This window comes from Panthera pardus, unplaced genomic scaffold, assembly GCF_024362965.1.
Source record: "Panthera pardus isolate Hobbes unplaced genomic scaffold, ASM2436296v1 HiC_scaffold_24, whole genome shotgun sequence".
NCBI lineage: Eukaryota > Metazoa > Chordata > Mammalia > Carnivora > Felidae > Panthera > Panthera pardus.
The window spans coordinates 65,590,626-65,611,683 of NW_026526810.1; positions in this window are offsets into that span (position 1 = coordinate 65,590,626).

Here is a 21,058-nt window from a genome sequence, read left to right on the forward strand (position 1 = left end):
AGGAAGCACAGAGGACTCCCATTAGATTCAACGAAAAGTGACCATCAAAAGGCATATCATAGTCAAATTCACAAAATATTCAGGCAAGGAGAGAATCATGAAAGCAGCAAGGGGAAAAAAAAGTCCTTAATCTACAAGGGAAGACAGATCACGTTTGCAACAGACCTATCTACAGAAACTTGGCAGCCCAGAAAGGAGTGGCAGGATATATACAATGTGCTGAATCAGAAAAATATGCAGCCAAGAATTCTTTATCCAGCAAGGCTCATTCAAAATAGAAACAGAGATAAAAAGTTTCCCAGACAAACAAAAATTAAAGGAGTTTATGACCACTAAACCAGCCCTGCAAGAAACTTTGAGGGGGACTCTCTGAGGGGAGAAAAGATGAATGAATGAATGAATGAATGAATGAATACCAAAAGCGACAAAGATTAGAAAGGACCAGAGAACACCACCAGAAACTCCAATTCTACAAGCAACATAATGGCAATGAATTCATATCTTTCAGTACTCACACTAAACGTCAATGAACTCAATGCTCCAACCAAAAGACATAGGGTAACATAATGGATAAGAATACAGGATCTATCTATATGCTGTTTACAAGAGACCCACTTTAGACCTAAAGACACCTTCAGATTGAAAATAAGGGGATGGAGAACCATCTATCATGCTAATGGTCAACAAAAGAAAGCCAGAGTAGCCATACTTATATCAGACAATCTAGACTTTAAAATAAAGACTGTATCAAGAGATGAAGAAGGGCATTATATTATAATAAAGGGGTCTATCCACCAAGAAGACCTAAAAATTGTAAACATTTATGCACCAAATGTGGTAGCACCCAAATATGTAAATCAATTAATCACAAAGAAACTCATTGATAGTAACACCATAATAGTAGGAGGCTTCAACACCCCACTCACAGCAATGGACAGATCATCTAATCAAAAAATCAACAAGGAAACAATGGCTCTGAATGACACACTGGACCAGATGTACTTAACAGATATATTCAGAACATGTCATCCTAAAGCAGCAGAATATACATTCTTCTCCAGTGCACATGGAACGTTCTCCAGAATACACCACATACTGGGACACAAATCAGCCCTCAACAAGTACAAAAAGATCGAGATTATACCATGCATATTTTCAGACCACAATGCTATGAAACTCAAAATCGACCACAAGAAAAAATTTGGAAAGGTAACAAATACTTGGAGACTAAAGAACATCATCCTACTAAAGAATGAATGGGCTAACCAAGAAGTTAAAGAGGAAATTAAAAAGTACATGGAAGCCAATGAAAATGATAACACCACAACCCAAAACCTCTGGGACACAGCAAAGGCAGTCATAAAAGGAAAGTATATAGCAATCCAGGCCTTCCTAAAGAAGGAAGAAAGATCTCAGATACACAACCTAACCTTACGCCTTAAAGAGCTGGAAAAAGAACAGCAAATAAAACTCCAAACCAGCAGAAGACAGGAAATAATAAAGATTAGAGCAGAAATTAATGCTATCGGAAAACAAAAATGAAAACAAAAACAAAACAGTAGGACAGATCAATGAAACCAGAAGCTGGTTCTTTAAAAGAATGAACAAAATTGATAAACCAGTAGCCAGTTTGATCAAAAAGAAAAAGGAAGAGACCCAGATGAATAAAATCAAGAATGAAAGAGGAGAGATCACAACCAACACAACAGAAATAAAAACAATAATAAGAGAATATTATGATAAATTATACACCAATAAAATGGGCAATCTAGAAGAAATGGACAAATTCCCAAAAACATATACACTATCAAAACTGAAACAGGAAGAAATAGAAAATTTGAACAGACCCATAACCAGTAAAGAAATCGACTTAGTAATCAAAAATCTCCGAAAAAACAAGAGTCCAGGGCCAGATGGCTTTCCAGGGGAATTCTACCAAACATTTAAGGAAGTGTTAACACCTATTCTCTTGAAGCTGTTCCAAAAAATAGAAATGGAAGGAAAACTTGCAAACCCTTTCTATGAAGCCAGCATTACCTTGATTCCAAGACCAGACAGAGACCCCACTAAAAAGGAGAACTATAGAACAATTTCCCTGATGAACATGGTTGCAAAAATCCTCAACAAGATATTAGCCACCCAGATCCAACAATACATTAAAAAAATTATTCACCATGACCAAGTGGGATTTATACCTGGGATGCAGGCCTCGTTCAATATCCACAAAACAATCAATGTGATTCATCACATCAGTAAAAGAAAGGACAAGAACCATATGATTCTCTTAATAGATGTAGCGAAACCATTTGACAAAACACAGCATCCTTTCTTGATAAAAACCCTCAAGAAAGTAGGGATAGAAGGATCATGCCTCAAGATCATAAAAGCCATATACAAAAGACCCAATGCTAATATTATCCTCAATGGGGAAAAACTGAGAGCTTTCCCCCTAAGGTTGGGAACAGAACAGGGATGTCCAGTCTCACCACTGTTATTCAACATAGTATTGGAAGTCTTAGCCTCTGCAATCAGACAACACAAAGAAATAAAAGGCATCCAAATCAGCCAGGAGGAGGTCAAACTTTCACTCTTCACAGATGATATGATACTGTATATGGAAAACCCTAAAGATTCCACCAAAAAACTGCTAGAACTGATCCATGAATTCAGCAAAGTGGCAGGATATAAAATCAATGCACAGAAATCGGTTGCATTCCTATACACCAAAAATGAAGCAACAGAAACAGAAATCAAGGAATCGATCCCATTTGCAATTGCACCAAAAATCATAAAATACCTAGGAATAAATCTAACCAAAGAGGTGAAAAATCTATACACTGAAAACGATAGAAAGCTTATGAAAGAAATTGAAGAAGACATCAAAAAATGGAAAAAGATTCCATGCTCCTGGATAGGAAGAACAAATATTGTTAAAATGTCGATACTACCCAAAGCAATCTACACATTCAATGCAATCCCTATCAAAATAACACGAGCATTCTTCACAGAGCTAGAACAAACAATCCTAAAATGTGTATGGAACCAGAAAAGACCCCAAATAGCCAAAGCAATCTTGAAAAAGAAAACCAAAGCAAGAGGCATCACAATCCCGGACTTCAAGCTATACTACAAAGCTGTAATCATCAAGAGAGTATGGTAGTGCCATAAAAACAGACACTCAGATCAATGGAACACAACAGAGAACCCAGAAATCGACCCACAAATGTAGGGCCAACTCATCTTTGACAAAGCAGGAAAGAATATCCAATGGAAAAAAGACAGTCTCTTCAGCAAGTGGTGCTGGGAAAACTGGACAGCGACATGCAGAAGAATGAACCTTCTGCACCACTTTCTTACACCATACACAAAAATAAACTAAAAATGGATAAAAGACCTCAATGTAAGATGGGAAGCCATCAAAATCCTTGAGGATAAAGCAGGCAAAAACCTCTCTGATCTTGGCCACAGCATATTCTGACTCAACACGTCTCCGGAGGCAAAGGAAACAAAAGCAAAAATGAACTATTGGGACCTCATCAAAATAAAACCTTCTGCACAGCAAAGGAAACAATTAGCAAAACTAAAAGGCAACTGACAGAATGGGAGAAGATATTTGCAAACAACATATCAGATAAAGGGTTAGTATCCAAAATCTATAAAAACTTATCAAACTCAACACAAAAAAACAAATAATCCAGTGAAGAAATTGGCAAAAGACATGAATAGACACTTCTCCAAAGAAGACATCCAGATGGCCAACCGACACATGAAAAAATGCTCAATATCACTCATCATCGGGGAAATACAAATCAAAACCACAATGAGATACCACCTCACACCTGTCAGAATGGCTAACATTAACAACTCAGGCAACAACAGATATTGGCGAGGATGCAGAGAAAGAGGATCTCTTTTGCATTGCTGGTGGGAACACAAGCTGGTGCAGCCACTCTGGAAAACAGTATGGAGGTTCTTCAAAAATTAAAAACAGAGCTACCCTATGACCCAGCAATTGCACTACTAGGTATTTATTCAAGGGATACAGGGGTGCTGTTTCAAAAGGACACATGCACCCTAACGTTTATAGCAGCACTATCGACAATAGCCAAAGTATGGAAAACCAAATGTCCATCAATGATGAATGGATAAAGAAGATGTGGTATATATATACAACGGAGTATTACTCAGCAATCAAAAAGAATGAAATCTTGCCATTTGCAACTATGTGGATGGAACTAGAGGGTATTATGCTAAGCGAAATTAGAGAAAGACAAACATCATATGACTTCACTCATATGAGGACTTTAAGACAAAGAACAGATGAACATAAGGGAAGGGAAGCAAAAATAATATAAAAACAGGGAGGGGGACAAAACATAAGAGCCTCTTAAATATGGAGAACAAACAGAGGGTTACTGGAGGGGTTGTGGGAGGGGGGACAGGCTAAATGGGTAAGGGGTATTAAGGAATCTACTCCTTAAATCATTGTTGCACTATATGCTAACTAATTTGGATGTAAGTTTAAAAAATAAAATTAAAATAAAATAAAAAAGCATGGGGTGCCTGGGTCACTCAGTCAGTTGAGTGTCCGACTTCAGCTCAGGTCATGGTCTCACAGTTCATGAGTTCGAGCCCCGTGTCTGGCTCTGTGCTGACAGCTCAGAGCCTGGAGCCTGCTTCATATTCTGTATCTCCTTCTCTCTGCCCCCTCGCCGCTCATGCTCTGTTTCCCTCTGTCTCTCAAAAATGAATAAACGTTAAAACAAAACAAAACAGGGGCACATGGTAACTCAATCTGGCCCTCAGTTTCGGCTCAAATCATGATCTCACTGTTTGTGTGTTCAAGGCCCGCATCAGGCTCCACACCGATAACACAAGGCCTGCTTGGGATTCTCTCTCTCCCTCTCTTTCTGCCCCTCCCCCACTGACATTCTCTCTCTCTCTCTCTCTCTCTCTCTCTCTCTCTCTCTCTCTCTCTTCTCTCTCAAAATAAATAAATAATTTTTTTTAAATCTATAAAAGACATTTGGGATGAATTAGGAAAATTTGGTTGTGGACTGGCTATTAAATGATTTTCAGGAATTGTTAACTTCATTAGGTGGGAAGTGGTATTATAGTTATGCGGGAAAATACTTTGCTTTTTAAAAATTCATGCTGAAATGTTTAAGAATTGTCATGATGCTTATAATTTATTACTAAATACTTGACCAAAATAAATACCAAATACAGCAAATATTAACCAGTGTTAAATCTAGGTAATTGAGTTTATAGATATTGATTCTATTAACCTCTTTTTTTGGAATATTTCAAAAACTTTATAATAAAGTGTTTTTTAAAGTTTTTATTTTTAAGTGGCCAAGTAGTCTGCAGTAAGTTTAAATAGGGGAAGAGCGAAATGCCATATGTTTCTTAATAATTAGCATACCTTCTTAAAGAATACTGCTCTGCTCAAATAACTCCCTGAAGGTGAAGGCATTTGAACAAATTAAAATGGTATGTTCATATGACATATTTCTAAGACAACAGAGAATTCTGTTGCTGACTACACAGGTAAAATAAATAAGAAAACCACCTAATGGTGATGTTGCACATTTAGGATTATTCTTATTCAAGACATAAGCACAAGTGAGGTATCTTAAAAACCACTGACTTTCAAGATATGAGATAATGATAATAGCTCAAAATCAAGTGTTCCTCTTGGGGGAGGGGAGTATTCCTGACTTCTACAGATGTACCGATGAACTCCAATCAACTGACTGTCAAGCTCATGTCTCCTTAAGTTGGGTGAGTATCCTAGAAGAAGGTTCGAAAAGGTTTTGATAGGGGGTCCTGGGTGGCTCAGTCAATTGAGGATCTGACTCTTGATTTCAGCTCAGGTCATGATCTCACGGTCATGAGGTCGAGCCTCACGTTGGGCTCTGTGCTGGGCATGAAGCCAGCCTGAGATTCCCTCTCTCCTTCTCCCTCTGCCTCTCCCCCACATGCCCACTCTCTCTCTCTAAAAAGAAAAAGAAAAGAAAAGGTTCTGACAAAAGTCGGGGTATATCAGGAGTCCCCTGAATGAGGGGAACTTGACTAGATTTATCCATACTCGGGACCTTATATTATGCTCTATTCAAAAGCCTGGCCTCTTTTAATTCCTATCCAGTCACTAAGGGTATTATTTGACCCATTAAACCCGCAATCATTTTGCTGTATTCCTCTTCTTTATAGTTTTGCCAAACATTCAAGTAACCGCCCCAACTAGCTGCCCGTTAAATAAGTAAACATCATTTTTCATGGAAAGTCTGAACTACTGCCACAGAAATGTTGTATGGGTACCGAAGGTAATGTAGTCAGACTCTACGCTTTCACTGAGCCCTCCCTCTGTCACCAAAGCACAACCGTCCTGGATCCAGTGTCTGTCCCCCCAGAGTACCATCACGCAGAAGAAACCAGTGGCAGATGACTTACAGATCCATGGTCCTTGACTCTAGAGATTCAACCAAAGTATTTGGGTCAATTTTCTCATTTTTACAGAACTGGATGCTGCTGTGCACCGTGGCTTCTGACCACTTATTCATCGATCAGTCAAAGCATATGATGCAAATGATCTGCTAATCACTAGCAAGCAAGTCGAGCATGCTGGAGCAGTAGAGAAAGCCAGCTGCCATTGCAGCTTCGGCAGCAGAAGAACAAATGTAGAACAGTAGTTCCCAAAGTAGAGCCCATGGACCTGTAGGGTCCCCAAGACATTTTCAGGGACTCCGTGAGGTAAGAACTATTTTCACAATAATACCAAAACACGACTTGCCTTTTTCATTCTGTTGATTTCTACACTGATGGTCAACTTTCCAGCCCTGTAGCATGAATCAAAGCAGTGGCATCAATGCTGTGTTACGAGTCATTGTATTCTTTACTGCCATGTTATTTTCAGGTGGAAAAAAGCCGGTTTCATTTTAAAGTACTATTAACTGTATTAGTTTGCCAGGGCTGCCATAATAAAATACCACATGCAATACGGTTTAAACAACAGGAATCTATTTTCTTAGTTCTGAGGCTGATGGTCCAAGATCAAGGTGCCTGCAGAGTTGGTTCCTCCTGAGGCCTCTTTCCTTAGCTTATAGATGGCCACCTTCTCTCTGCGTCCTCACATGGCCTTTCCTCTGTGCATGCATACCCCTGGGCTCCTTTCTTTGTGTCCAAATTTCCTCTTCTTATAAGGATACCAGTCAGACTAAATTAGGATCCATGCTATTCCAATCCAGATGGCCTCATTTTAACCATATCTTTAAAAACTCTAACTCTAGGGACACCTGGGTGGCCCAGTCAGTTAAGCATCTGACTTTAGCTGAGGTCATCATCTCGCAGTTCATGGGTTCAGGTCCTGCATGGGATTCTGTGCTGACAGCTCAGAGTTGGGAGCCTGTTTTGGATTCTTTGTCTCTCTCACTCTCTCTTTCTCTCTGCCCCTCCCTCACTTGTGTGCTCTCTCTCTCTCTCTCTCTCTCAAAAATACATAAATATTTTTTAAAAAAACACCCTAACTCTAAATACAGCCACATTCTGGGGGTACTGGGAGAGAAGACTTCAACATATGAATTTTGGGGAGGACACAATTCAGTCTATAACAATGACAAAGCAGTAAAAAGTATTAATTTCATAAACTCTCAACTCTTGGATATGTTTTTTTTTTTAATGTTCTGTGTGACAAAAGGGGAAGTACACACAAAATACTTATGCTGCATTCTAAATTAGGATAGTTATCTCAAGGGAAAACATTTGTGCAATAGGCTGAATTGCAAGCTGAACTAGCCAGTTTTTCCATGAGACGTCACTTTTGCTTGAAAGAATAACTGACAGATAAACTATGGGTATTCAGACTTGGGCATTTGGCAGGCATCTCCTTGAAAATGAATGAACTGAGCCTGTCACGTCAAGAAAAACTGAAAATTGTGGCTAATGATAAAAAAAAATCTAAGCTTTCAGGCAAAAAGCAGAATTTGGGAAAACTTGTATCTGCCACCATGAGCTGAATGCTCCCCCCCACCTCCAGTGTTTAAATACTTTTCTGATTTAAAGATGTTGATGGTGATATTAACTACTGTGATAGTTTGACACTGTATAATGAAATGTGTCAACATGTGGAAGTTGCCTAAATCAGTGAACCAATTATTTACCAAATGACCAATGGATAGTGTTACAAAACCATGCACCAGCGAAGGTTCCATCCAAAATGCAAGCTAGACCAATGGATTTGAGTATAAAAGAATATGAAAAGTTCATTAATATGGTTTCAGATTCCACATTGCAATCAACATCTTTTTTCAAACTGCAGATCTGTGCAAGTCCAGAGTTTTCTCATATTTTTAAACCAAACCAGCAGATTTCAGTAGATGGAATGCATAAGTAGACATGAGAATCCAGCTGCCTATTAATAAGCCAGCTCTGCCCTGACAGATACCAAAGACTATGATCAAACACCCCCGGTATCTATGTCCCTTCCTTGTGTCTACACTCCCCCATGTTTTTTGCTCTCCATGTTCCTCCCTGTACATGATACGAAGTATCTTCAACAGCCTGGTATCCTCCTTTGAATACACTGCAGTTTGTTTATAAACCCTCAAAGAGTACATGTCAATACTGGAAGCAGGCGGTGGTGATAAATACAGCTAGTTCAAAGTCCACAATTCCAAATATTTCAAGCCTGGAGGATGTCCCTGATCAGCCCTTACTTCATTTCTTGCTTTGGTATCCCATGAATTTTCTCAAAGTACTTGGAGTCTCTGAGCTTGGGGCCTGGTCTTAGCTGGGAATGGACAATACCATGGCAAGCCCAGTTTTCACACAGTTTCCCTTCCCTCTGTACCCACCTCAGAATGAAGTTGACTGACTGAGAACATGGCCCAGCCTCCCTCCAGGAAGTGCTGAACTTTAGGATACACCTGCCCTATGCCTGTTCCACACCGTTCCCACAGAACAGCATCTCATACAACAGTGTAAAACCACATAGAGAAAGAAAAGGACAGGTTACCCAAGCCAGCCTATGGCCACTTCAGACAAGGAGGTCAGCAGAGACGATACCCAGAAACACTTTCAAATGATAAATGCCAGAATAAAAGCCAAAGAAGACTGGGTATTTGCCTAGTGTACTAAAAACTAGTAGGGGAGTCTGGGTGGCTCTGTCAGTTAAGCGTCTGACTTCAGCTCAGGTCATGATCTCATGGTCCATGAGTTCAAGCCCCATGTCGGGCTCTGTGCTGACAGCTCAAAGCCTGGAGCCTGCTTTGGATTCTGTGTCTCCCTCTCTCTCTGCCCCTCCCCCATTCATGCTCTGTCTCTCTCTGTATCAAAAATAAACATTAAAAAATTTTTTTAAATAAATAAATAAAAATAAAAACTAGCACTGGACTAGGAATTGGGATACTTGATTTCTTGGATGCTTCTTTGAAACTGGGTGCTTTGGCAAAGTTGTAAAATCTCACTGGATCTTTCTAGACTCTTTCATCTGAACATTCCAGGGAGTGAGTACATGATCCTCGAGGTCTCCCCCAGCCATGACACTCTAGGATTCCTCTCCAGAGGCACAACTGATCCTTGATTACTCATGTTAGTGGTAAAGAATGTGATTTGAATATAGACAAGGGGAAACTCATTTCTATGTGACTGTAGAATATATTTCATGGTGTGCAGCAAATCACAACAAATTTGTCTTCCTGATGATGCTTAACTCAGGCTAATGTTAAAAATCAATTTGCTCACGAGTAATGTTGCTCTGCTTCACTAAACAACTGCAGGTAGTGTTCCATAAGGCAGCCTGGTGCCAGAGAGAGAGAGCAGAGGGCTATGTGCGTTCTGGCCATGGCTGTATTGCTTCCTAACTTATCCTCTCTGAGCCTGAGATATCTCATCCTTAAAACGGATTCAGAAGACACTTTCTGAGCACTCACTGGTCAGGCACTGTGCCGGCACAGAATATACAGAGATGAACAAGACAAATCCCTTCTCTCAAGGGTCTCTACCTAATGAAAAAGAGGGGGAAACGGTTTTCATGAAAATTTAGGGAAAGTGTGGGTATCTAACCCAATTCAGTCTTTCACCAGCATTTACCCCTCCGCGTGCAAGTAATTCAACTGCAAAGCTAAGACCAGAAAATAAATAGGATCTAAGGAAGTGGGTTAAGATCCAAATTGGGGAATCAAAGAATAAGAAGGCATTTCAGGCAAAAGCAATCACATGGCAAAGGCAAAGAGGTCCAAAAGGACATGGAGCTTTCAGGAAGCACGTAGTTCAGTGCATCTGAGTTTATGGGAGCAAGTGAAAAGGTACAAGATGTAGGTCTGGATAGGTAAACAAAAGCCTATGTTACATATCATTTTATCCTGAAGATAATGGGGAGCTACCAATAATTTCAAGCATGTAATTTCATATTTGAGGTCACCCGAGGCTTAACATCTGTATTAATTAGCTATTTCTCCTGTGATTGTGACCTGTAACAATCCCAAATTGTCTGCTGCTTACAACAACAAACATATATTGCTTTGGCTCACTGGCCTGCAGTCCAGCTGGACTTGGCTTCAATATGTGGGTTGGATTCAGTTCTGTTCTACATGTCTTCATTCTACGACCCTGGCTGAAGCAGCAGTGACTCCCTGGAGCAGACTCCTCTCATCTCAGAAGAAAGAGATTCAAGAGTGCTGTGAAAATCCATGATGGGATGTCTCTTGGAGCCTCAGCCTAGACTAGCGCACTGTCACTTCCACCCATATTCTATTAATCAAAGCATGGCCAAGCCCCAAAGCCAATGAGTGGGATACATACTCTGCTCACAGAAGGCCTTGCAAAGTCATGAGGCAAAGTACCTGGACACATACTTCTGTTGCAGGGAGGGGTGAAGAATTGGAAGCCACAACAGCAGCATTCTCATCAGGATTCGTCACCCCAGAACTCTCTGCCACAGCCATGGGATTGTAAGATTCACCGTCCCAGATCCACACATTTGTATGGTTTAGGTTTTGGGATTACTCCAGAGTTCCACTGCTTTTCATCCTCAACTATTTGTTTCCTATAACTAGCTCCAATCAAACCGATTTCTAATGGCTGCTTGGGAAAGCTCTAGGAAGGAGTCAGTGAGTCTCACGCAGATTAACCAGTCCCTTAATTCATTTTCAAACGCAGTAAGTACCTCCTGCCGTTGCAAACACTAGCACCTAAAACCAGCTCTACTCAAGAGTCCAGGTTATAATTCCTTGTTCACATCTGGCCCTCCCCACAAGGCCCACATTTCCTTCCTTTCTGCCCCAAAGTCAACCCTTTACATGATTACTGAGACCATAACGCTTCTTCTTTTCCTTTTTTCCTGTTCACTCTTTGGTTTGTTTGGTTTCGGTTTTTGGTTTTTTGGTTGTTGTTTTTTTGTTTGTTTATTTGGTTGTTTTTTTCTCCCAGCAAAAGAATGTTAGACTCTGTACATGGGGATGAGGTTGCTCAATATTTATGCGACAGTCATACAGTTGTATGTAGGGTGGGAAGGACTTGTCACAAAGATTATAACTTGAACTGAGGTACTTAATCAAGCCATGGATTTGGATAAGATCTCCCAAAGAGAGTGTGAAGATAAACCTTTTTTTAATCTTGCTTCCTATTGATAGCAACAACAGCAAAATCCACACTCTCTTCAAATGGTTACCATTCAATAATGTCACTTTCGATGAGCCTAGCATATCACTTTATCTTCACAGTGACAGACACAGAGATCACAGGCAAACCAGGACCAGTGTGTGGAAGGCCCCAGAGGAGTTTTCGAAAAGGGAATAACTTGTCCAAAATCAGAGGTCAAACAAGAATATGAATAAAAAGCATGCATTGACTTTGGCCAAAGCCACTGTGTCTTGTCACATTGGTCATGCCTTGCACAAGGGCACTCGGCTGAGGGGACGAGCGGGGCTAAAATCCAGAGTGTGCTCGGCCAGCTGAGCCCAGGCCTGGTGCAATGCAGCATCAGCTGGAGAAAGGGGTGGCTTTTATAAAGCACACAAAGGTGCCATCTGTTCGCCAGGCTTGGACCCAAGGGACTGCCTCAGCATTTGCCCAACAGGGCTGCCTTTTCAACATCACACAAAGCACCATATGGGCTGCTGGCAACCAGGAGAGTCCATGAAGAGGATGAAATTTTCAATTTACATGACAGCCCTTTCTAAACCTCCAACACTATTGAGGTGCAAAGTGGGGCAGGCAGAGGTGATTCAGAGGCTTAGGAGGTCACAGGGGAAATTACCCTGACCGCAAACATTTTCTGCCCAGCCCACAATGCGTAGAACCCACTCGAGACATCCAGAAATCTGACAGACTCCTCTGTGGAAGCCATCTGAGAGTGGACTGGCCAAAGGCACAGATGGGAACGGACATGATGACTTCTGAATGTCCATCATGGTCGCAAACTCCAGGGCAGATCCAGCCGGCAGGGCAGAAAAGCCTCAGACAGCAGCACCTAGGCAAGCCTGCCCTGAGCTAACTGCCAAAACCCTTTGAACTTGCTGGAGCTTGACTGGGAGAAGACTATCAGAGGCCACATAGAGAAACCCAGGGCAGGTTTTTGTAAAGCTCTGTAGCACTGTGATTGGTGGGATACTCACAGTGCTACAAAACCCACAGAGACCTGTACAAAAACTGCAGGCAGCAAAAGTGGCATTTCCCCGGGAAAACCTCAGCCTGGCTACCATGCCCCGAGGGTCAAACACAGCAGGAAGCCACCCCTCTTGGCTCAGGAACCCGGAAAGGACGCCACAAAATTGACTGGACCAGGAAAAGTGACCCCCGCCCACACCCACGGCTGGCCTCTCACTCACTGCTGTTCTCCCTTGAATGAAACTGGCATTTCAACATATCCCCACAGCCACATGTGGGGAATGCAAAAGGTGTTTCTTTAAAAACTATTCCTGTCTTTGTTCATGTTGATTCTGTCATAAGGGTTATATGAGCCATCTCAGATGGAATTTCTGAATCCAAATCCCTAGAGAGATTTGCCTGAGTGTTTTGCTTTGCAGTTTAGAGAAAACAAATTCAAAGAGAGATTGATTGGTTTTTAGGGGAACGCCAGCCACAGTTGTTCATTCTAACGCTGACCGAACTGTAAATCACCGGGCCCTCATCAGGGCTCCATGCTGCCCTGTCACCTCTTGTTATGCCACACGCTATCTGTCCTTAAAGCAGCCCTGGTGAATGTAAAGGCCCTTGACTCTAGAATAGTCACAAACCCGAGACCCATCTTCTTGACATTGCCAGTTTTCCAAGACTGAGAGTTAGGTGTGGGTCTGGGAGTAAGAACAATCTAAAACAAGAGAAAGCAATCGTTCAGAGGACATCACGAGGTGTACTAGACTAGAAATGTTCCCCATAGGAACAAGTGCCCCTACCTACGCCTCAGGCAGCCTCCCAAAAGCAAGCCCACCCCACCTGCGATTGATCAAATCATCACGAACCAGTTGGCTAAGAAATGAGGGCCATTTTTCTAAGAGCTGAGCCCTGAAGACCCTCCAGTCCTAAAGCTAATAAGAAGAGGAGCTCCCGCGGACAACCGTTGAGGTTTTTGGAATGCCCTCAACTGCTCTGACACAAACTCGTCTTTGGAAAAGGAACTCGCCTGACTGTCGAACCAAGTAAGTAACGCATTTATCTGCTCTTCGAGTTTAGGGGCTCCTCCATTGAAGGGGGCAGAAATATCAGGAAATGTGAAACAGGTAGTAATAGCGCCAAAACCATGTCAAGGAGGACTTTAGGGAAGATGTGAACTATGGTTAGTCCCCTCGATGGGAGCTGGGAGGAGGTTTGTCTGTAAAAAACAAAAACAGGCTCTGGAGCTGCGAAAGAACCCACACAAGTCCAGAGAAACTGAGAAAATTCTGCCCAATCTGCAGGATTCAGGTCAGGCTGTAGAGACCACAGAGTCGTTGGCTTAACTCCCCAAGGAGAGAACCCATCAGGAAAAAGGTTGATCTGAGCCTAAGTGATTCTATCAAAGTTCTTTAAATGTAAATATGAATACTTCTGACCTTCCTTAGGCCAAACACATGCTCTCGAGACAGCTCACTGGCCCTGGAGGGTGAAGCCAGAGGGTGGTCACGGGGGTTGCTACATTTCTCTTCAGAAAAAAACAAACAAAAACCCAGTTCCAGACATCGGCTTCTAATTGTTTGAGCTACAAATGGAAGCTAGGTTACTAGTGAGGAAGCGGGAACATTCTGATTCCCAGCGAGACCAAATCCCAAGCAAAGTGAATGTGTAATGCCTCCAACTAAGAAATGCTTTAAAGACTGTAGGACACAGGCAGGAGAAATTCCCTAACAACTCATGGTGTTCATCTTCCTCACAAAGAGGGTATGGTGCCACTCGTTAATTAACTGCTATAAAAGAATCGACGGTGAAGTTGTCAAAAGATTGTACTCAACACAGAAGGCATCTTTTTGTGTCATTTAAATGACATTTGAATTCAACCATGTCTTGCTAAAAAAAATTTTTAAAAAGTCTCCATTTGTCAGAAGCTTCCAGTTAAATAGTGGATATTAATATTTAGCCACCTAATGTAAAAAAGAAAGAAAGAAAGAAAGAAAGAAAGAAAGAAAGAAAGAAAGAAAGAAAGAAAGAAAATACAAAACCCCATTTCAAAGGTCCTAGGGAAGTCTAACAGTGGGGTCAGTGGTCCCAAATTTGCTGAGCTAGCTACTAGAAAATTAACAGCACACTCTAGCCTAATGCTTTGACATTCAGCTTGTGTTTTCCAAAGTAAAAGAAAGCTCCAGAGAGGTGGGGTGGGAGAATTTGATGGGGTGGTCTCCTCTCAGAGAATGCCTACATGTATGATGTGAGGGAACCGTAGAATTCGGGGCTGAGGAAGGAAGAAGGAACGCAGGCTGGCCATTCCCAGGCCTCACCTACTATGGGGAGAAACAGGGTATAGCTTTGCATCCAGAAAGAGAGAGAGATCCCAAGCTGTGCTAGCACTGCCAGGGCAGAGAAATTCAGATTTTAAAAAAAGAGAGAGAAAAATCATAGCAACATTTTGAAAATTCAACTAGTTCAAGTCCTTGCCTTTAGACCTCATTGGCTTTAAAATTTCTCACTAAGATAATAGTTTATCCACATTCCCAGTGGAGTGAGTGACTGATTTCCCTAACCACCCTTTGTTCACCATGCTCTTCCTAATAAATTAAGTCCTTCTGTTTGCTGAGTTATGATCCAGTGTTTTCCTAAGTGTGGAATGCACAGCCTGAGGTTTTATATGGTACACAGACTTTTTCATTTTCATTGTGCTATCTTTTAATGGATATCAGAATAGTACAACTAGGTTGTCAAACCTCTATGACTAAAGGTTCCTTTTAATTATATTTTAAGTTAAAAGGTAAGTAAATTTAAGAGGTGCCTGGGTGGCTTAGTCAGTTAAGCATCCAACTTTGACTCAGGTCATGATCTCACGGTTCGTGAGTTCAAGCCTCACGTCAGGCTCTGTGCTGACAGCTCAGAGCCTGGAGCCTACTGCAGAATCTGTGTCTCCCCCTCTCTCTCTGCCCCTCCCCCACTCACACTCTGTCTCTTTTTCTCTCAAGAATATAAACATTAAAAAATTTTTTAAAGAGTAAATTTTAAAAAATTATTAAGCAAATTATATGACGGATGTGACAAAACAGAAATGTGATTAATTGAAGTCTGGGAAATACTGCGCTGGTACATTCCTTCATCCTTTGAAATGAAAAGATAAGGGGCATCCAGAGAGAGAAGGATCCAGAATATCTTTGAATGATGCCTTCTTTTTTAGCCAAGTAATATTGGATTGAGGAGGCCTCACTGCAAACCCAGAGACTTTATCTTCTCAGAAGCCTACTTCCTTTTGAAGCTTCCTTTTCCTTGGAAGCTCCTTTTGTGTTCTTATCTGCAGGGCTCCTGGGTGGCACAAAAGTAACAAAAGGTCTACACAAACCCACAGACCCAAATCCATCAAACCCACAGACCCAAATCCATCAACCTTTCAGCCCTCTGGATAGAGAAAACCTGGGCATGCCGCTTAACTTCATTAAGCAGAACCAGAAAACAGGACAAAACAGCATGGAATAAAGAACCACAGTGTAAGCATGTGCTACTGACCATGACAATGATAGGAGCTTAGAAAAGAGCCATAGTCATCAGGAGCATCTTCAGGAAAGTGGGTCATGAGATACACTTAGAATAATATGTATTATTATGTGCCATCACTATATTAACTACCACTTTCTGAGTGTCTATTATGTATCAGGCCACTGGACGAGGCACTTTATTAATGAATGCCATTTTATGCACTTCTCACAATGGTCATGTGGAGGTAGGTACTATTCCTCACCTGTTTGCAGATGGGAGGTGGGTTCTCCAAGATCACAGAGTCAAAATTTGTATCATCTGTCTGATTCCACCATCTGTGCACTTGAGAACTTTTCTTTTCTGTTGGGACTGCAGTTTGATAGAGGCACATGAGAGGCTTTTCCTGCCTGGCCCAGCCTCCCCCTCCACCTCTACTGGGCTCCTTTCTAAGCTGCCTGAAGAGTCTGAAGCCACAGTTAGGCTGTTTCCCTTCCAACCACCATCCCCCACCACCATCCCGCCTTCACCAAGGACGTGCTCCTGCGCCCATACCCAAACCAGCTCCCCAAGGAGGTATTCTCCAGGCAAGGCCCATTCTTCACACTACACCCCTGGACTCGAAGGTCTCTACACTCAGAAAGATCCAGGCAATGAACAGATTATCTTGACCCCAAGAAAAAGAGTCCAGAAAATCCTGGGCTCATCAGTATGTTTCTAAAATTCCAAGAGATAACTTTCCTGTTCCTGTCTCTGGCATTCCCCTCTCATTCCCGATAAGCATCTCCCAGAACAGAGCCTTCTTTTTCTTCCTTCTTTTTATTGATCAAAGTATAGTTGACACATAATGTTACATTAGTTTCAGGCGTACAACATAGTGATTCCCCAAGTATATTCATTATGCTGTGCTCGCCACAAGGGTAGCTACCATCTGCCCCTGTACATCACTACTACAATACCGTTGACTATATTCCCTATGCTGTGCCTTTTACTCTCATGGCCTCTTCATTCATTCTGTAACTGGAAGCCTGTGTCTCCTGCTCCCCTTCCCCCGACGCTGCTCCTCCCCCACCCACTCCCTCTGGCAATCATCAGTTTCAGAACAGAGCCCATGGCCTGCAGTTCCTTGTGCCCACAACCACATTCTCCCAGGGATTCACATAGCTCTCTCCCTCTCCTCCTCCAGGTCTTTACTCAATGTCACTTCTAGTGACGCCTTCCCAACCATCCTCTGTCATTCTGCGGTCCCCTTACCCCACTCGATTTCTATACTCTCACCTCCACCTGAAACTTCGTATAACTCACTATGTGTCTTCCTTGCTCCCTGAGGGCAAGGGTGCTGACTTGTTCCTCACTGTTTCCACAAATACACTGAAGGCCTAAATAACTGTTGAATGAATGAATGAATGAATGGACAGTCAGTTGTGGTGTCAGGCAAAGGGAATTAGAAATAAAAGCAAACTGGGAACCCGCAGAGCCAAGCCCAGGTCCCCGCTCTGCAACCTGTGACAAGTCCCTGTCCCCATGGGCTGGGCCCTCCTCTAGCTGCTAAGGGAATCGGCATGAACAAAGCAGACAAAAACCCATGCCTTATTGGTGCCTTCGCTCTAATGGCAAAAGACAGATGGTAAACTAGCTAAATAAATAAAATATATAGTACTTTAGGCGGCAATAAGCCCTGTGAGGGAAAATAAAGCAGGAAAGGGAAAGCAGAAGACTAGTGGAGGGAGCAGTGTGCAGTTTCTAACAGAGTCACGGAAGGCCGCACTGGAAAGGTGACATTTGACCAGAGACCTGAGGGTGGGACAGAGTGAGCCACCCGCAGATATCCATCCAGAGGAAGAGCACTCAGGGGGAACGCAGCGCTGCCTGGAGCATGTGAAGGATAGTAAGGAAGCCTGTGTGGCTGGAAGAAAGTGAGTGACGGGGAGAGAATTTGAAAATGAGGTCAGGTTGGTAATAGGCCTCAGGAGGAGTCAGGGCTTCGGTTTGGAGACCAGAGAAGGGGAGGCTGGAGAACGGAGTGGAGGTCATACCTGGCCGTGAGAAGAGACCAAGGGAGACAGAAATTTGGATTTCAGGCCTCACCCACAGCCCTAAGAAGTGGGCATTCTCATCTGCAACAAAGAAGTAGGACTCTGTTCCCTCTTAGTGACCTTTTCCTACCATTCTGACCCTGGGAAGCTCTGTGCTCAGGGAAATTACACCCCTTACTTCAAGTCAAATGTGTTTTCTCTGAGTGTAGCCCTAATGAACAGTCCAGTCATTCAGCCAAGGCTTTCTAGTTTACAGAGTGCCTTATACACACCCTTTCATTTCATCTTTAGAACCCCCAATACAGAAGATATCACCCTCACTTTATAAAGGAGACAAATGTAGCTCCATGAAATTGGCTAAGATTACACACTTAGTGAGGAACAGAGTCGAACCAGATTTCAGGGTTTCTGACATCTTTCTGTCTCACCACCACTGAGACTCACTTTCCATTTGAGTGATTCTCGAAGAGTGATCTGCAACGCGTTACGGGCTGTAAGCAGATCTGAAAATGTATTTTCGGCCTGGTTGTATAAGTGACACAGACAATCTTACAGACTCTCATTTTTACATATGACAGAGGCTAATTTCACAGTCATTTTTAAGTGTGAGTGTATCATTAAAGCTTGCTAAAGTTTTATATTTATGAACATGTTCTTAAAATGTACTAGGGGTGCCTGGGCGGCTCAGTCGGTTAAGCGTCCGACTTCGGCTCAGGTCATGATCTCACAGTTCTGTGAGTTCGAGCCCGTCATCGGGCTCTGTGCTGACAGCTTGGAGCCTGGAGCCTGCTTGGGATTCTCTGTCTCCCTCTATCTCTGCCCCTTCCTCACTCACCCTCTGTCTCTGTCTCTCTCTCTCTCTCAAAAATAAATAAACATTTAAAAAAATTTTTTTAATGTACTAAAGATTCTAATTCTATTTTATACTAAGAAGTGTGTTGCACAATGCTTGACAATGATGCAAAGCTCTTACCGGATACGAAATGGAAGTCCCCTAAAGTGAGGAATGAGTGGGGTACATGACTCACTAGATCTTTGCCCCACCTAAGTGTAGCCCAGAGGTTGAGAACCGCCAGCCTATGACCAACGTACCACCTTTCTTCTCTCCTGATCAAACTAAGAAACTCCTTTCCAATCTCTCTCATTCAGAGCACAAACTCATTCTCTCTCATTCAGAGCACAAATTCAGATTGTAACATGGCAAAGGCTCAGATTTCTATTTCACTCAGGAATCACCTCCTGCTTTGTCCTGAAGGATAGCCGCCAAGACAGAGGCGCAAAGAAGTTACTCTAGATGAGACAGAAAATACGGTCCAGTAGATATCACATGACTTGGCAACTGGTGCCAGGGTCACCATACAGAGAAAGCAAAGCTCTTTTTAGATTAGGTCTATCAGCTGTGTAGTATCCAATGTTCTTTGGCAAAGGAACCTATCTGGAGGTAGAACCACGTAAGTGACTTCTTTCTCCTTCTTGTGACCACTATGTTTAGCAATTATCTTTAAGTATTTTCCCAAGTCACCAGCTTTGGAAACCCTTGAAAAAAATCTAGCCAGCATGTAATTTAGCAAGGGATGGTTTGAGGAACGGGGACTGAGTTTCTGACAAATTCCAGAATGAGGTATGTGCTGCAGTGGTCCTCTTGATCCACTATCCTTCCTGGAGAGTATTCGTTGTCTTCCCTCTACCTGACTAACTTTAGAGAACCAGCTTGCCACCTGTGCACTCACCATTTACAGATCATAACCAGGTCATAACCAGAACTGCGCCAAATACACCTAGTAAATGAGAGGTGTGATGATGAGCAAGTCAGACCAAGAATTCAGACCAAGTTTCAATCCTTCTCTTTGACTGACAAGCTCTGTGACTTTCCTTCACCGAACTTTAGTTTCCCTCTAGCTAAGCAAAGTGATTTCGAAGGGGTCTTCCAGCTTTAGCACACTAGGATTCTAATTATCCTCTAGACCAATTCTTAGGGATGATTTAGTAGGAAAAGCAAGGAAGTCCAATGGTGTTGAGTGTCTTATGACCCAGTAGGAATTCTGTGATTTGATTGTTAAAAAGGGTACTAGAAAAGATCAAAACTGTTCCTATGCATCCATTAGTTAACATTTGTGTCACCACAGAGGTTTTGACAAGTGACTGCTGTGGCCCCTTCCAGTCCTATCACTCGTTACTCTGGTTCAATGCATGGAAACTGGAGTCTGAAGAACCTGGGAGTAAGGCCCAGTCCTGACACTCACTATCTTAACCATTATTAGCTTCAGTGACTTCATCTGTAAGAAGGATCTAATAATGATATCACCTCATGGAGTTTGTTACTATAATGTTTGCTAAGGTAGTATAAACGCAAGACATTTGTAAATAGCCAAGTTCTTATACAAATGGTGGTCATGTATGATTATTATGACCCTTCGGGTAGGCTCCACTTCTTTTGCATCGATGGCTCTTGCACCAACCATCACATTCTTCCACCTCTAACTGAGTCATAGTCCTTTATGATTGACTAGAGACTTATAGTTATGTTTCTGCTAACAATAGCCATTTGTCAATTCTCAGCCAACCCAAAATGATTCCTTTCTCCCTGTGAAATTTGATCCTGAAGCAAGATCGGCAGGTAAGTGATGGCAGGTTGAGGAAATAATAGTAGAAAACCTAGGGACTTCCTTAAATGCCAACACTCAGAGGACAACACATATAAACAAGCTGCCAAGATACAGTGCTTAGATCTCAGAAACCGTTGCAGAGTTTTATGCCTCCAGCTATTCTCGTTCTGCTCCACCCACCCCCCTTCCAAACAGACGGACTAAACGGAGGGCAAATAGGCGGTGGGGTTTTTGTAATGGTGCCTGAGGTGGTGTCATGATGCACCACTTATCTTTGGAGCAGGGACTCGACTCGTCGTGGAACCAAGTAAGTCATGCATTTTAATTTACTTC